Source organism: Gracilinanus agilis, chromosome 3, assembly GCF_016433145.1.
Source record: "Gracilinanus agilis isolate LMUSP501 chromosome 3, AgileGrace, whole genome shotgun sequence".
NCBI lineage: Eukaryota > Metazoa > Chordata > Mammalia > Didelphimorphia > Didelphidae > Gracilinanus > Gracilinanus agilis.
The window spans coordinates 523,785,450-523,803,792 of record NC_058132.1 but is presented as its reverse complement, the minus strand read 5'-3'; the positions used below and the strand labels follow the sequence as shown (position 1 = coordinate 523,803,792).

Genomic DNA, 18,343 nt, shown 5'->3' with positions numbered 1-18,343 from the left:
AAAATCTACATTCTGACATACTCAATTTATCTAATTTCAGAATTCATTTACATGTAGTCTTTAGAAACCATCTAAGCCAACTCCATCATTTTATCAAAGTGAAAACCACTGAGACCCGAGAACAGTGTTGGTGAAGCTTTTAGAGACCATGTGCCCAAACTGTACCCTCAAGCCACCTGTGAGCCCCCCATATTACCCCAGACAGGAGAGGGAAGAAGAGTTCACATTGGACTGCTGAGCAGAGAAGCAGAGCAAGTGAAAATTGTCCCAGTGGAGAGGCGGAACAGAGCAGACCCCTCCGGAATGCAGGGGCACACATGCCATGGGCTCACCAACATAATCCTAGAAAATTAGGTGGTTTGCCCAATGTCATACATAAAATAAATGTCAAAACAGGATTTGAATCCAGATCCTCTTAACTACAAATCTATTTTCTTTCTTATACCTCTTGACAATTTATCCTACTTCCTCCAAAAGGCATGATTTCCTTTATGTAGTTTTCTTACTTTTTAATAATTCAGACAAGTGAGGACCAGTAGTTCAAAGTCTAAAACATGGAGGGAAATGCCATTTTGCAACTATATAAATGTTGCCAATTAGTATCTTTTGAGTAATGTAAAAGTAACTTACAAATAGACTGTGTTTTAAGGGAAAAAAATCCTAAAGCAAAGAACCTCAGATAAAAGTACTTAGCAGCGTATGATGTGCCACAAAGTCAATGAGTTGCATGTTAAGTATACTTATAATTATAGCTGTTGAACAGAAGAATAATGCTTGAACTGTCTATATCAAATAAAAAATATTAATCATGCTCAGAAAAATCTCAGGAATGAATCTGTCTCCAAAAGACATTAAAAGTATGATGATTTCATGATATCACAACATTAATGAAATTCTTTCTACTGTGATTTCAGTACCATCTGTGTTTGTCTCAAAATAGTATGACAATTACCTCAAATGGCTACGGTCAGATGGTTTAAAGAATAGTATTAACAAGGATGAAGTCCTGGCTCCAAGAACAACTTTGCATAGAGAAAAAACTTTTCCACAAATGAGGATCTTACTTGTTAACAATTGTCAAAAGAAGATTAGATAAACAAATAATTGTCTTCCACAAATGGGAAAAATGACCCAAAATGTAACAGTTTACTAGTATGCCCTGGTAAAAAGGTATACACTAGAAGTTAAACTAAATAATCTTATCACATAAGATTTCTGGATAAATCAAATGCACTTTTCAACATCAAGCTATGCAAATAAACTAAAACAAAGTAAAAGCTATAATAATTTCAATTCCCTTAACCTATTATTTTCGCCCTGTATACTTCCCTTTGGCAATCTTACTCTCAGGCCTATGAATCCTATGCTGATAGCTCCCCAAACTACATTTATAAATCAACATCTCTTGCTCTTTTTTCCTGACTTTTGGTTCCCACATTTACAAGTCTCCTTTGGATATATCCATATGGATATCTCCCTGGCACCTCAAACTCAACACAGAATTCAAACCTATCTAACCACTCCAACAATCTCCTGATACAATGATTTATACCAATGTTACCACTATCATTCCAATCACCTAAGCTGGAAAGCTTAGTTATCTCTGACTTTTCTGACTCTTCTCCCACATCCCTGTATCAAATCCTATTCTTTCTGTTATAGGTAAATAATCACTGGGATGTTGAACTCCAAACTATTATTGATACGCTGTTATAAGTAACTAAATACATCAGGGTTAACCTATTTGCAGGCGGTGGATGGAATGCCAGAAACAGTTTAATCCAATTCTAATTTATTATAGAGGACTGGTATGAATAGGAAACCAGGAGGTAGGATATAGGTAGGAATAAGATAGGGAATCTCTTAACCTAACACTAAGATTTCTAAATAAAAAAACCCTACCAATTGGCTGCTTTCTTTGCAGCTTCTTCATGTCCAAAGGTGAACCTCACTTAAACTACACTTGGCTATCTTAAATAATAATTTTCTAATTAAAGCTACTCTAACTTATAAAATCCACTTTAACTTCAATTAATATAAATGATCAAACTGTCAGAATCTCCTAGCTGAGAGAAACTAATACAGGGCCTTCTTCCAAGTCAGAGAGAGTGGCAAGAGCCTCTTTCTGGCAGCTTCTTTCCCCACATGAACAGGGAAGGAAGAACTCCTCAGTGAATAACACTCTTTCTTCACTCACAACTCTCAAAGTAATATATAATTTTCTATTAACTTCAACCGCCACCAACCGACTACAACTTCAACTGACACCAAGTGTCAGAGTGATAGAGAAACAGACTGCAAGAGAAACCTGGAGCCTAGAATTCTCCCTTCACTGGGTTTTTTGCTTATCCTTTGAATGGCCGGAAGCCAGCTCTCTCTGTTCCTCCCTCTTAAAGGGGACAGCATAAAAGTCACGAACCCTTTTTCTGACCTAAATTCCTGCTCCAAATGAGACAGGGTAAATTAAATAAAATCCTTATCGCAACACTTCTAACTGGTGATACTTTTCCAGAGTTTTCCTTTCCTCCTTTTCATACTCACTATCATTACTTCTTTTCTACTCCCATTTTATTTTTTTCCTAACTGGTCTAGTATTAATCCCTGGATCATAGATTTAGAACTGGAAGTAGTCTTAGAAATTATGTCATCCAGCCTCTTCATTTTACAGATGAGGAAAGTGACAAGAAACTAAGAGGCTTGTTCAAAGTCATAAGAGAAGTAAGCAGAAGTCAGGATATCATGCTGAATGCAAAATTTTTTCCCTCAAAAGAGCTCTTTCTTTACCACACTTTCTTTCTTCTTAATCCATCTTGCAGATTACCATCAAATTATTTTTCCTAAAGCACAGAGTTCTGGTCATATGGCTTCCCAGCTCAAAAACATTAGTTGTTCTTTACTGTATAGGCAATAAGAGTTTATGCTCAAGTCTCTCATAATCTGACTCCAATTTACCTTTCAAGTCTCATCTCCTCCCATTCCTCCACATATATCCCATGTTCTAGTCAAGTTAGACTGACCACTCAACAATATCAATATACATTCCACAATTTTCTATCGCCAAGCCTACTGAAGTGTCCATGTCATTCTCTAATTTCTGTATAAATCCTGACCATGTTTTGAATCCTATTCAAATACTCTCCTTCTCTCTTGCTTCCCTCAAATGAGTATATTCTTCTCTGATTGCAAGGTGGAGAGTTCCTTCCAGAACCCCCAATTTAATGAAAGTCCTTGCCAACTCATATGGCTGTATTTCTCTGGCTCTCTCCATTAGATTCCAGAACCCTTTTCTTTCTGCAAAGTCATTTCAGTCCTGCAACTCACAATTCTGGAACCCCTCCTTCCTTCTGGTTAAGAAAGGTTCTGGGGCAAGTCACTTGATCCTGTTTGCCTCAGTTTCCTCATCTGTAAAGTGAGCTGGAAAAGTAAATGTCAAACCACTCCAGGATCTCTGCCAAAAAAAACCCTAAATGGAATCATGAAGAGTCGTATACAACTGAAAAAAGACTAAACAAGAACCCAGGTCAGCCATCTTTTCATTTCTCCCAGAGCTTCACTCCTCTGGATGGCTCTATGCTGGGTATGTTTCCCTTTCTCTTTCCCTTCCCTCCTTTCAGTGTGACTTTCCTCCATAAGATTATAAACCCCTTGAGGGAGAGGACTGTTTTTGCTTTCTTTTGTATCCCCAGTGCTTTAGCACAGAAACATTTTGAATGTTTATTAACTGATTGGTCTTACTGAGAGTCATCCTTAATAAATGCTAGAGATAAGTTCTGAGTTCTCCTAACGCCAAATCCAGCACTCTTTCTATTAGACCAAATAAGGCTTATCTCCTTTATCATGATAGCAAAATCCTTGAGGTTGGAAATGCCCCATCTATTTCTTTCCTTGCTTTGTTTTTTGTGTGTTTTTTTAAACCCTAACCTTCTGTCTTAGAATCAATTCTGTGTATTGGTTCTAAGGAGAAAAGTGGTAAGGGCTAGGCAATGGAGGTTAAGTGACTTGTCCAGGGTCACACGACTACTACAAAGTAATTGAGGCAAGATTTGAACCTAGGACCTCCCATGTCTAGGCCTGGCTCTCAATCCACTGAGCCACCCAGCTGCCCTCTCCACCCCCCAATATATTTCTTCAAAAGGGGGGCCTACAAAACCATACATAAAGACCCCTGAGGACCACATACTAGCAGTTTTTAAATGTAATATTATGGATGTTTTATTGTACTTTTGTTTATTTTGTTAAGTATTTCTCAATTACTTTTTAATCTGGTTCGAGCAGCATTCAGGAGTTGTAGGTCCAGGTGTTTAACACCTCTGCTTTCACTGCACATAACTCAGAATCAATAAACTTGTTGAAATTTTTCAAAATTTCATTTCACTTTATCAGAAAATGGGCAAATACCAAGAAAACAAGTTTTAAATAGAGATTTAGTAAAAATTTTTAAAAAAAGAAAGTATATTACAAGAGATATCCTGGAATCAGTACACATTCACTTTGATCCCTTAAATGCTCTTATAATGTACAAAGGGAATTTAGGTTTAGAAAAATGATTCTTGGGAAAAGGCAACCCTTAATCAAAATTCCAATTACTTTTAGTAGATAAATTAGAGAAGTAAAATCACTCTTTTTAGAAAGATTTCTAACATAAAAATGTTTTAGCATAACCTTTAAATACATAGAAATTTTGATGAATGAAATTAAGTTTTCCAAGAATGCTAGGTTTATTGAATATATTCCTTTTTGAAATGTACATTTTTAGAGCATCTAGAAGAATTGTTTTTTAATTTTTTTTTTGTCATGGACCCTTTTGGCAGTCTGATGAAAACTACAGACCCTTTTTCAGAATACCTTTAAACAAATGAGGGACAAGATCATTTCATTTAGAGGTTAGTGAAAATTAAAATGTAATTTTTTTTCTTATCCCAATTCATTCACTCCATGAAATCTATCCATAGACCCCCAGGGAATCTGTATGCATCAGTTTCTAAGCCTTTGGCCTACTATATTCAAAGAAAGGAAAACCTACAATTTAACCCCATCCAAAAAAAATTGTAAATATCTACTGGAAAAGCAAATTCTTTGTCAAGGGTTAACCCTCTACATTTCTCTCCATCCTTCAGTGTGATTGTGAGTGATTCCAAAATAAAGATTAATTTTCTAAGAGCTTCAAGTTTTTAGCATTTTATGACTGAAATTCTCCTTTATCATAACTATCAAGCAAAAAGAATGAATGTTTTTCAAATGTGGAACAAACTACATTTTTTATTTTCAACACCTGGTGTCACCAGCATAACACAGTACATTTCTATAAACACCCCATACTGTGTGTGCCAGAATATGAAGGCAGCTAGGACTTCAGAAAAGGGAGCACTATAGAAGCTCAAGTAAAATAATCTATAAATATGATTTTTAACCACATCACCAAGTAATTATCATTGATAGTTTTTTAGCTTGCCTTTTAATGATGCAATGAAAGGAATGAAATGCTAAACAACTTAAAATAATCATTGTCTATAAACCACACTGCAGAAGTGCTACATCCCAGGACTTGTAATTCCATGTCAATTATGTTGTACTTAAACTACCAACATTTAAGATTAATTTTTGTTTACATCAAGGATAGCAAAGACATAATTAAAATTTTACTGTCAAAAGAATCTCTCTGTGAAACTACTTCTTTCCTTAAAAGTAATATTTATACAGGTCTGAATTCAAGTAAGGAAAAAGACTCAGAAAGAACAAAAACATTTTTATAGAAATAGTGAGGGGCAGGTAGGTCACTCAGTGGATTGAGAGTCAGGCCTAGAGACAGGAGGTTGTGGGTTCGAATGTGATCTCAGACATTTCCTGGCTGTATGACCCTGGACAAGTCATTTAATTCCTATTGCCTAGCACTTACTGCACTTCTGTATTGATTCCAAGTTGGAAAGTAAAGGTTTTTCAAAAATAATATTAACTAAAAAAATAATAATAATAACAATAATATTAACTAGTTAGTACTATTGACTTCCAAAAGCATTTCATTAAAAGTTTAAAGCATAATAGTTTTCATCTTTATTAATACAATAAAAAGCAATCTTAAAGCAACTCTGATTATTCACTTAACTTCTAAATGTAAAGCCTGGGAAACCATTATGGAATCACATGGGAAAATAGCTCTAATATCTTAAAACTTCAAATTATATATTTAATGAAGATATCAGTATTCATTTTTGAAATGTTTTTTTTTTCTCCTAACCACTGAGGCTGCCTTCGACCCTAGTCACCACTGTTAAACCTGAATGTAGAATTCCAAAAGGTAAAAGAACTACAAAGTACAGGTAGTTTCTTTTTAACAATATGCCTATTTCCAGATGTGGGCTGGCTAGACTGCTCAAAAGAAAATTCTCAGAAATATAAATGAATATGTATTTTGTCACAGTAATATAATTTAAAGCAGAGGTGTCAAACTTAAGTCAATTAAGGCTGAAATCCTGAACTATATTAAAATATAATTAGGGAATTTTAACAAAATAATATAAATTCGTGATTTTCTAAGTTAATATGTAGCCCACAGGGATCTGTTTCTGAGTTCAACAACACTAGTTTAAAAGGCTATCTATATAAAACAAATATCCTACACAATGCTCTTTTCTCTATTTCCTAATTCCATCTCCGCATTCTTTCCTACTCCCTTCCATGCAAACATATCACATCTCCTTTCTTCTCTTCCCAGTTAGAATATAAAACTTCTTAAAGGTGGAGACTTTCAGTTTTGCCTTTGTAAACCCAGAACATCATACTTGGCACATTAAGTGCTTGTTGGTTGTTCATTTATTGAAGATTCTATCACTAGACTAATTAGCAAATTGTGAGAACACTATATTACCTTCACATCTTCTATCTTGCCCTAAATCTCCTGACTTTTAATTTATACATTAAGTTCCCTACTTTTCCTATTTAGAGAAAAGAAAGTATGTATTCCAAAATGAGATTAAAGAAAACTCCCTTGGTTTATTCCTATCAATATAAATGACATTCTATATGAGTAAATCTCTTATCTTAAACTAATATCCTGTTTTAGTAACAAAGGAAGTCTAAAAGCCTTGTAAATTTCTAATATGATCCAAAGTTTAGGTTTATCCCTTACAAATAATATCAGTCATTTTTGTTATATTTTCTCTCTTCTCCCATTTAAATATTTAACTCTTTCTATCCATAATCAAGAATATTAATTCCCATCACTCACTCCATGAAGCAAGACAAAGAACAGAAATATCAGATCTTCATAACATTCTCTTAAGGGCCCCCTTTTCTTCTCCCTGTTTGCCCAATTACTACCTCTATAATTCTGCAAATAGCCAGCAAATCTTTTGCTTTATACTGCTAAACAAGTGCATATTCTTTGTTGAAGACTCTGCTTCTTATCTCTGATGCTTTCTTTACTCCTTACAGAAGAGCCCCCAAGTAAGACCTACCCATAGTCCACAATAACTCTCATAGAAGAGCTCAAAGTCTGGTCAGACACTTCACTTTTACTTTAAATTAGGGCAATTCTCTCTATAAGCAAACAATTGAATAGGTTACTATGAGACAATGTCTATCTAATTTACCTCAAGAAAAGAACCACCTGTCTTGAATGGTTTAGATATTTAATGGAGCACAGAGCCACTCTAACTATTATGAATACCGAAGAAGGAAAACAACAGTATGGCATAAGCACTGCAGATTGCTATAGCTCTCTGCCAATATAAAGAGATGGAAAAAGTAAAGTAATATCTTGGGCATACAGTATTTTAAATCTGGAAGAGATCTTGGAAATTATCTAGTCTATTTACTTAAGGGGGAAAAACCACCCTAGGAAACAAGACTTCATAATAAAGCAAGCAAATATATACTTTTCGGGAGAAATGTTCTCCCTTTTCAAAGAAAATAGCAAAGGATTTATAGCAAGAATTCTAAAAATATGATAAATTCTTTCTAAAAAGTTGAGCATATATTTAGGAGCACACTGCCACCAGGTGGCAGTAAGTACTTCAGCAGTACAGTTTGGTCAGCCAGATTTAAGCATAGATGTGCCTAATTAACTGTAAGAATAATGAATATTTTCTCATTCATTATATTTTTAAATTAAAAGTGTAAGTTTATTAAAGAGCTACTATTAATACTATTGTATTATAGCACTAAATTTGACACATATGGAGAAATTAAATTCTAAGGTATCATGAAAGAACAATGGATATGGAGTCTTAGAACATTCAAATCCTGGCCATGGTACTTATAACCTTAGGACCTCAAATTACTCATCTGTAAAATAAAGTTAAACTAGGATTCCAATAGAGTCTCTTCCTATTGTAAATTTATGAAGTTCTAACCCAGTTTTATGCACATAATGTGATTAGAAGGTTCCTTTGTTTAAAAAAAACTGGTTTTACCACAGGAACTTCAAAGCAGCCAGACAATGAAAGTCATCTAAGGAAGTTGTCTTCAAATGTCTGGTGTGACTTTTATTTATTTTTTTCTTATACACACAAAAAAAGAAAAAAATTTCCACGAGCATTTCCATACACATGAAAGAATTATATATGAAACTGTGAATTTTCAATTCAAACTGTATGCTTTTTTTTAAAAAGTACATAATGAGCATGTTACTTTAAAAATTGTCCTATCTGTGCTTACTTTCTGTTTTGTCTATTTTAAAAATATTTTAATGACCTTCTTTTAGCAGGGTTGGGTGGTGGTGGGTGGATTAATTACTATTGCTAACCATTCCCTTTCTTTTTTCCATAACTACCTCTCCCTCCCCCATATAATAGCAAAGGGGAAAAACCTTTTGTTAACAAATAAGCAGTCAAGCTAAACAAATCCAGAATGGCCATACCCAAAAAAGTGTATTTCATTCTATACTATAGAATCATCATCTCACTCATGAGGCAAAATGTTTTACACTAGTTCCTCTTGAGATGTGGTTGGTTACTGCATTGATCAGAATTCTTGCATTTTTCCACATTGTTTTTCTTTCCAATGTTGTATTTGTATATTGTTTTCACACAGCAACAATTCATACTTTCTAAGATTCTCTGAAATTATCTCTTGTCATTTATTATGGCACAGTGTTCCATTTCATTCATACTACAATTCGTCCAGCCATTGCCTGATTGATGGGCACACTCGACTTCTATTTCTTTTCTTTTTCTTTTAATTCCCTTCTTGGAAAATAAGTTTGTTTTCCTTGACTATTCCCTGCCTGATATTATTCTACCTCTTAATCTCATATCACAAATCTCTACCTGCTTCTCTTGAGTTTTATGTATTTCTACAGCAAATTTGTTGTGTTTGAATGTGTGTTTAACCCTCTTATTTGCTGTTTATTCCCCCTAACATTTCCTTTATGTTTATATACTCTTCTTCTCATATACCTCAATTATGAGAAATAGAAAGTGTCACCACCTTTCTTCCTTCTTTTTGCACCAGTGTATTCCTTTTACTCTCCCTTCCCGCCACCTTCAGAATAATATCAACCTATCTCTAGGACTTCTCGTTTTCTTCCCTAACTCCCTCAATAACCTTTGAAAAAATTAAGATTCTGAAGGCACACAAATTTCTTCTCCCCTTATTAGAATATTAGTATGGCATCATCATACAGCCCTTTCCAAATGTTCAAATTTATTATTCTAAGCTTCTCTTGACTCTAGAATCTGCATTTCAAAGTTCTTACTCAGCTTTTATGTTTTCATCTGGAATACTTTATTACCTCTCTGTAGATAAATCCATGTTTCTACACCCTCAACCTCATCCCATAATTCCATTCTTTAATTTCCCAAAAGTCTGTTGGTTATCTGCTATTTTCCACATTCTGCTTACATGTGAAACTTAACATAAGTAAAACTGAATTATTTTCTCCCCTTCCTCAGAAAGTGTTCTTCCTTTGAAATTCTTTATTTAAAAAGAGCAGTAAAGAATAAAGGAAATAGCAATGGGTCCACTGTCTGCCAACAATATTATTAAAAGAATAAAAATCTATCCATACATAAAAATTCATAGCCACTTTATTTCTAATAGCAAAAAAGGTGGGAATTTATCATTCAGTGTATTAGAGTGTACTGTTGCATCTTCTTTGTAACTTTCAAGCAGTCACTGATTAAACTAAAATGACTAGTCCTCTCTCAACACTGGGGGGAGAGAGGGTGTAAGGGAACAGAACCCCAAGGAATGTAAAAAATAATCCCAGGTCCCACTCCAAAACTTTATTTTTAAAAATTCTGATATTTACTTAATATGGAAAACAAGTAAAATAAATCACTGCATCCACAAAAAAGTTGCAGTTTCTATGCGAGATAAATTAGTATCTCACATACTATGCAGAGTCTTGGCAGCTAAAAGGTAGCTGCAGCAACTACTTCAAGGACTTCTTTTAATATATGATGATCACTATGGGGAAAAAACCATGTGACTGACCCTGGATGTCAGAGAGACAAAGAGGAGGTGTTCCAAGAGAAAGAATGTAGCCCATAGTTCTTTTAGCACATTGAAACTTTTAACAAAGTTTAACTTGTTTATGATAAATTTATATTGTAATGGCATGCAAGGGCAGCCATGATGGGGTCAGTTTGATTGCCAGTTACCACCATGGAATACAGAATGCACTGAGCTTGGCGTGAGACTGACAAGTGCCAGGGCAGTTGGGAGTCCCCTCTATAAGGGACAGACCTGAGCAGTTCTCTCTCTCATTCCTGAGAATTTGGGTGGAGGAAGGGTTTAGATAGGGCTAGATAGGAGGATAGTGCTTCAGAGCTACTTTCTTATTCAAGTCATCAATCAACACCAAAACCAGGGCTATCCAGCCTGTCTCATCACTCTCAATCTGTATTTCTGATATATTTTTCTCTCTTCTCCCATTTAAATCTTTAACTCTTTCTATCCATGATCAAGAATATTAATTCCCACCACTCACTCCATGAAGCAAGGCAAAGAAGGGAAATATATCAGATCTTCATAACATTCTCTTAAGTGCCCCCTTTTCTTCTCCCTGATTGCCCAATTACTACCTATAATTTTGCAAACAGCCAGCGAATTGTTAAAAAAGGTAGCTAGGGAAAAGGTGGCATGCATGTATGTTACATGTGTATTTATCTATATTTTGCTATATTTTTTCATATAAAACTGGACATCCAGGCTTACCTTAAAACCTTGGCACTGTGATGACTCTGCAAAAATGTTCATAAACTCTGGCATATCTCCTATGTCACCGACCTCTGCATATAAGAGCTCCTGGTTAATTTTTTAAAGAATTTTTAGTTTGTTTAAAGTTTTAGTAAGAAATAGAATCATATCCTCACTTAATATATAGCTGTTTGTCTCCCTAACTCTTCAGAGTCATATTAGAAAAACAGAAAAATTCAATGTAGCCTAATCTACAACTCCACTTTATAGTCCACTATCTATATCAAAAGAATGGACCAAAACACTACCACACATCTAACAAGAGACAAATTTCCATTAAAATAAATTTATTCCTGGTCTCAACCAGCAGTCCTCTTATCTCAAGAAAATATTAATAGGACAAAATTCCAGGACTAAAGAATTACCACAATCTATTGAATATCCTTGGAATGGAATTTAGTCTATGCTATTATTCTTGGTAGCTATGCCATTAAATTGATAAACTTCACCATTTCTCATGGTTTTTATTTCCTTAAAGGTTAAAGCAAAATTCACATTTGTGGCAAATCTGATAACTTTTCTGTTTCAGTAGGCCCTATCCTTAATGGCAAGGCATTTCATTTTGGTTTTTAGGCAAATGACTCAATGTTTATTTTAATACCTAATTTAAATAATTCCAATTCAAAGTATAAATTTCTCAAAGCATGGGCTGACTCATTACTAATGTTGCCACTAATTACTATTTGGGACACTTATTCCATAATCCTAGGCATGTCATTTAGTCTTTCTCAAGCTCAGTTTCCTCAGCTGCCAAATGGGATAATAATAGCAACTGTCTCATGAAGTTGTTATACTCCTTGAATCACTTTACAAATATATACTATTATTATTTCAAGTTGTTAGTGGATGACCACACTAACATAGAACAATAAATTATGAAGAGTAACCATACTGTGACACTGCCAAATCAAGCATTGATGTCTGCTAGAAGGAAGAATGGGGGACAAAGAATTTGGAGGAGTAGAAAGCTCCCATAATATTCTTATGAAACCTCTAGTCCTGGGACACTTCCAGTAACCTTTTAACCCAGACAGTTATATTGGGGATAGAGAAGAAAGCAAAGAGATTGCCAGGGCTTAATAAAGCTGCTTTAAGCCACTTCTGAAACCTGTATACCCTTACTTAGCCAAAAGATTCGAGTATTTCCAAATCCCCACCTTTCCAAATTGCCTCCATTTGTACAAATTAATCTGACTTAAAAAGTAAACACTTTTGGGAGGATTATTAAGCAGCAGGATGCTCTCGGGCAGACATCTATCAAGGTTAGGAAAGAAAGTTGATTAAACTAATCTAGAGTGAAAGGCAATTAGAGAATACTGGTTCTGAAATGAAGCAAAAATTACTTTTGTAGCATGGGGCAATTTGTGAGAAGGCAAGGATGAATGACACTACAGCATGGAAGGTGATAAGGAAGTAGCATGATTGTATCTAAGGACAGTAAAAAGGAAGGCAACTGATGATGTCACTATCTCTAGTTCATTTTCTCTGGTTCTAGAAAAAAACCTTCCTGCTAGATTTCTATGTCTAATTCCCCAAATCCATAAAGCAATATTTGTCTTTTACTAGTGTCTAATCCCCTCCAAAATCTACAGCCTAAAATATTTGAAAAACTCCCTGTTCCTTCTTTCTCTAGTTCATCTGTTGATGGGACCTGGCTTTTCACTGAAAAATACAGGAACCTAGAGATGCTTTACAAGGAAGTACCCAAAACTAATTTGTTCAGGTAAAATAAAAGGAAGACACAAGAATTAATAAAAAACTTGGCTTATTAAAGAGATACACATTCTTTTAAATAAAATATACACTGTACTTCATTTAAATAAAAATATTTGATATATATATATATACATTTTATATATAGATATAGATACATGAACACATACATATCTACTACTAGTGTACATTAAGTCAGACAATGTTTGCATTGGCTATTCATCTTCATCTTTCCATTGGGTTGTAAAAGGAGAATGGAAAAATGAAATGAACATTACAAATGTGTCCACAACAGTTTTTAAAACCTTACTTATTAAAGAAGTAAATATTTATGTGCAAAACTGGATTTGAAAAAAAAAAAGTTCATTTGGTGACACTAAAATGGAAATTGAGAAATTCCTTAATGAATAAATGTAATGTTCTCAACTCTTCTAGCTGCAATTAACAGAGAATGAAATGTAACCTATAGCTACTATAATCCTTCATCTTTTACAACTCATCAGGCCCCCAAACTCAGAAAGCATGAGAAGCTATATTGGTTTGGGTCATGTTTAGCACAGTTGGAAAGTGACAGAAACATTTGAGGAAATCAGAGAAACTTCAGTCTAGTCAGTAACAGCAGAAAATATCACCTTTTAAAAACTTTTTAACAGATAGTTTATGTAAACTGTAGAATAACAAAGTATGCAACCCTACAGCAATTTAATGAAGTATGATGTTTCCTACTATGAAAAAAGTCCTCTTATTCACAGTTCACAATAAAATCTTTAAGAAGATAATGCCTGAGTACTGTGAGGTAATATTTATTATTGAGGTTTGAACCTTTTCTCAATAAGTTATTACAATATGTTCTTCCTCTCATATAAATTTTATTTTGAAAGTAGCTGGTACTTTTGGCAGGTAGTGTCTGTCACCTAGGGGAGAATAGCATTAAAACTTGAAGTCAAAAAGCCTGGGGTCAAATTCTACTTCTGTAACTAGGCATATGACCAAAAGCAGGTCACTTATATCTCTGACCTTCAGTTTCCACATCTATAAAATAGAGATAACAAAAATACAGTACCCACTTCACAAGATTGTTATGAGCCTCAAATGAGATCATATATGTAGTATTTGCAATTTTTGATGTGCTATATAAAATGTTACTATTACTTATAAATCTCTTAATTGCTGGTTGGATATCTTCATTTGGATGCCCTAACATAACATCAAACTCAATATTCCTCAAACTGAATTCACTTACTTTCCCCTCAAAACCATCTGTCTCTCAGGATTTTCCCCTTTCTAGATAGACTTAGTCTCTCGGGTTCAAAACCCTGTAATCTAAGTTTACAAAAAAGTAAGTCAGAACAAAAACAGAACTCAAAGAATAATGTGAAGCAGACAGGTGATATTATTTTTTTCAAATAACAACTCTAAAGAATGTGACTGGTTCAATGGGTATATGATTGGGGATGTTGACTTGGAATGATCACTCTATTGCAAATATTAATGATATGGAAATAAGTTATGCAGAACTAATGCTCGTACAAATGTATAATAGTGTAAATAATATAAATTTTATATATACCTATAACATAAGTTGTTAAAGTAGAGTAGAATTGTAAATAATAGTACCTAACCATGTAGATAATGTAGCATACTAACAATTTAGCAGATAATTAGAACATTAGACATAGGGAAAGTGCAAGAAAGGGCTAGGGAAGTTCAAAAATTTTTAGCTAGCTAGTGCAGGAAAGCATAAGAATAAAATATGTAAGTGTTTTGGATAAGTAACTAAGAATACTAACATACTAAAATATTCTCAATATAAAAACTAACATTGCATTTAAAACATAGGTAGTTTAAACATAATTTGATAACAGCTAAGAATAATAAGATAATTGTATTGCATTACTTAATAGACTTATATATTAAAAGTAGAAACAAGTTAAAATTCTGTTAAAATCATAGATGGGTTAAATAATAACTAAAAGAGTTTAACGATAATAAAATTATTACACTGTAAACTTAGACATTGTGTTCATTGGAAAACTTTTCATGTTACAAAATTGTCTTGTACCCTGTAAAAATTGTTATATAAATTGCAACTCTCATCTCCCTACCAACTTTTCCAAAACCCGTCTTAGAATAGGAATAAATAGATAATTAGTATAGTGATAAGACAAGATAAAGATTTATTATTTTGGAGGGAGGGGGAACATAAGATAGTAATAGGAAATAGTGATACATTAATTAAATGGGACTTTTGGAAAAAGTCCCACCACATAAAGCCGGGATACTGTAAGGATGGGGGATGGGACAAAAAGAGCCAGAAGACAGTTGGTGATAGTTAAGACAAGAGGGAATTCTGGGTAATTCTCTAGAGGAGGAAGGAAAAGAACTTCCCATGGAGGACTGAAAGAGGGAGGAGGAGAACATCCCAGCTCGGATCCAGTTCTGAGGGCTTCCTGAGGATCTTTCTTTGGACACTGAAACCCTGATTCCTTGGTCAAAGGCATATCATCACTTCTCACCCAGCAAGATTTCAACCAACAAGCCAGCTAAGTTTAGGGACTCCATTTTGGGAGCCATCTCTTGGGCTCCTTCTCCCATTACCCAGCCTTGCTGAGAGAACCTTTCCGGTCTAACTTACAATTATAGAAAAGGATAGAAATACAAAACAGAAGGAGAAGGGACAAGGTGGGAGGCACTTAGGAGTGGGAACCCCAAAGTTTCCCACCCGAGTGACAGACCCCATAGAAATAGAGAAGAGGGTACCTCAAAATCCCTCTGCCCTTCACCCCTTTCCCCAATCCCTATACTGATATTAATAAAAGCCATACATTAGTCAGATAGCATTCCAGAGAGCCTGAGAGACGAGGGGAGGGAAATCACAGCTTGGTCTGGCTGCCTCCATCTTGGATCCAGACCACCCTCTGTGAAGTTGACTGACCTTGGGGGAGGCTTGTGTGAACCCCGCCCTCTTTCAGAATCGGATTGGGGTACCCAATACCTCATCTTATAGAGAAGCCTTGCCCCCAAATCCTGTGGGGTGGCATGACCATCCAGATCACCCAGTTTTGGGATGATACCCCCTCAAATTCTCCCAGTGTATAATCAGCAGGAGGGGAGAGCTAGAAGAGAGTCTTACCCCTACATAGACTCTCTCTATCTCCCCTCCATCCCTAACATTGGTTATTGGCTCTCTTTATTCTTAAAACAATGATACATATAAAACCCAGGGGAATTGCTTGTCAGATCCAGGAGGGGGGAGGGAGGAGGGGAGGGAAAGAACATGAATCATGGAACCATGGGAAAATATTCTAAATTAATCAATACAAATATTTTTTAAACCTTAAAAATAAAAAATAAATATTTTGCTCTTAAAAAAATGTGACTTGATAATTTTCAATAAGTAGAACCACCATAAAACATTGAGCCTTGTTAAAGCTCTCATTAATTTATCCCCTAATTAAGTAGAAATGACAATAGCAAGAAGAGGTGGTTAATACTTTATAGAAAATAGGATTACAACTAAAAGGTTTATAATTTAAATTATAATTACAACTCTTATATTTTGGATAAGAGATTAGACACAAACATAAGTTGAAATAGGGAAAAAGTAAAAATCTAGAGATCTACTTACTGAAATCCTTCCCACCTAAAATCTCATTTGTTCCATAAAACTACTCCCAATTGAATGGAATCAAATTGATTTCCCACATACAAACAATTCCTATAATTCTTTACTTCGAGGATTTTGCATTTTCAACACATTAAAAATGCAATCTTGCTCCCCATTTTCTCAGAGAAATCATATATTCTCATGGCTTTAATTACCATGTCCCTTGTAGATGAATAACAAATCTGTTTCTGGATCTAATCTCTATTCAAAGCTGCTTTGCTTTCATCTATCTCCTGTCTTCTAAGGAAGGACATACCAGTAGGCAACAAATATACAGCAAGACTCTGAAGTATGGCCCAAACCAGATTATAATGTAATTGGGAAATGTTTAGAAAATAAATAATAATAATACAGTAAAATATAAACTTGTGGTTGTCTATGTCAATATGCACCTTAGGAGTCCATTTGAACTGATCTCAATGATCTGACCAGATCCAAAGGGTTTAATTATTATGTGGGGAATACCCAAATCTGCCCTATAGTCCTACTTTCCCTCTTGGGCTCCAGTCAGTCCTAAATCACCAACTTCCTACTACATATTTCAACCTGGATGTTGCAAACTCCATAGGTTCAATAAGGTTCATTATAAACTAGATCTCCTCCAACTCCCAATTTGTTATTTCAGTCACAGTCATCATCAATCTTTCAGTCACTCATTTTTACTGGTCACCCATGACTCTTCCTCTTACAGATCAAATCATATGCCAAGTCTTGGCCACTAGCTGTCCATTCAAAAAGCATTTATTTAGAACCTACTATGTGCTAGGCACTATGCTAAACACTGGAGATAGGGAGGCAAAAAATAATCCTGGCCCTCAAGTAGTTCACAATCTAACAAGGAAGACCATAAGCAAACAAATATGTCCAAGCTAATAAAGGATAAATAGGGAATAACTAAGAATAATAATTAGGAAATAATTAAAAGTGGGAAGGCACTAGAATTAGGAAAGGCTTCCTATAGGATCTGGGATCTGAGTTGATACTAGAAGGCCAAGAGGCAAAAATGTAAAGGAAGAAAATTCCAAGCATGGAGGTACAGCCAGAAAAAATGCCTGGCACTAATGGATGGGAAGGCTTTGTTCATAGAATAAAAAGGAGGTCAGTGTCACAGGATCGAAGAGTCTTATGGTGGGGAGAAAGGTGTAAAAAGACTGCAAAGGTAGGAGGGACTATGTTATGAAGAGATTTGAGTGCCAAAAATTTTCGTATATTTGATCCTAAAGACTAGAGGAAACTAAACTGTAGTTTATTGATTTGAAAAGTGAAATATTTGTACGTGCATTTTAAGAAAATCAAATTGTCAACTAAATGGATGATGGACTAGAGTGGAGAGAAACTTGAGGCAGACTATTGCAATAGTCCAAGTGTGAGATGGCAAAAGCCTGCTTCTGGGTGGTAGTATTACCTGAGTGAATAGATAGGCAGAGGTACCATTAACAGAAATGGAGATGTCAAGAAGAGTAAGTTTTTGAGAAAATATGTGTTGAATTTGAGATAACTATTGAATATCCAGGTGAAGATGTCTAGCTGGTAGGTAGTAATGCAGAACTGGAATTCAGAAAAAAAAATTATTAAAGGATCATCTACACAAAGACGTAACACGTAACTAAACTTATGGGAATTGTTAATACCATTAAAAGAAAAAGTATAGCCTGAAAAATGAGAGAGAGAAAGAGAGAAAGAGAGAAAGAGAGAGAGAGAGAGAGAGAGAGAGAGAGAGAGAAAGAGAGAGAGAGAGAGAGAGAGAGAGAGAGAGAGAGAGAG

General features: G+C 34.8%; 1 protein-coding gene across 3 annotated transcripts in view; it reads right to left on the bottom strand.

Annotated features, from left to right (window-relative positions):
• GGACT (gamma-glutamylamine cyclotransferase) overlaps window positions 1–18,343 on the bottom strand; it is a 59,755-nt gene that overhangs the window by 34,567 nt on the left and 6,845 nt on the right. Inside the window, exon 1 of one of the 3 annotated variants that reach the window (XM_044670544.1) lies at window positions 11,158–11,226. The exons of the other annotated variants lie outside the window; for them this stretch is intronic. The gene's annotated coding sequence lies outside the window, so the exon portion shown is untranslated. Of the gene's footprint in view, window positions 1–11,157; window positions 11,227–18,343 lie in introns of those variants that run through there. 3 annotated transcript variants of the gene reach the window in all.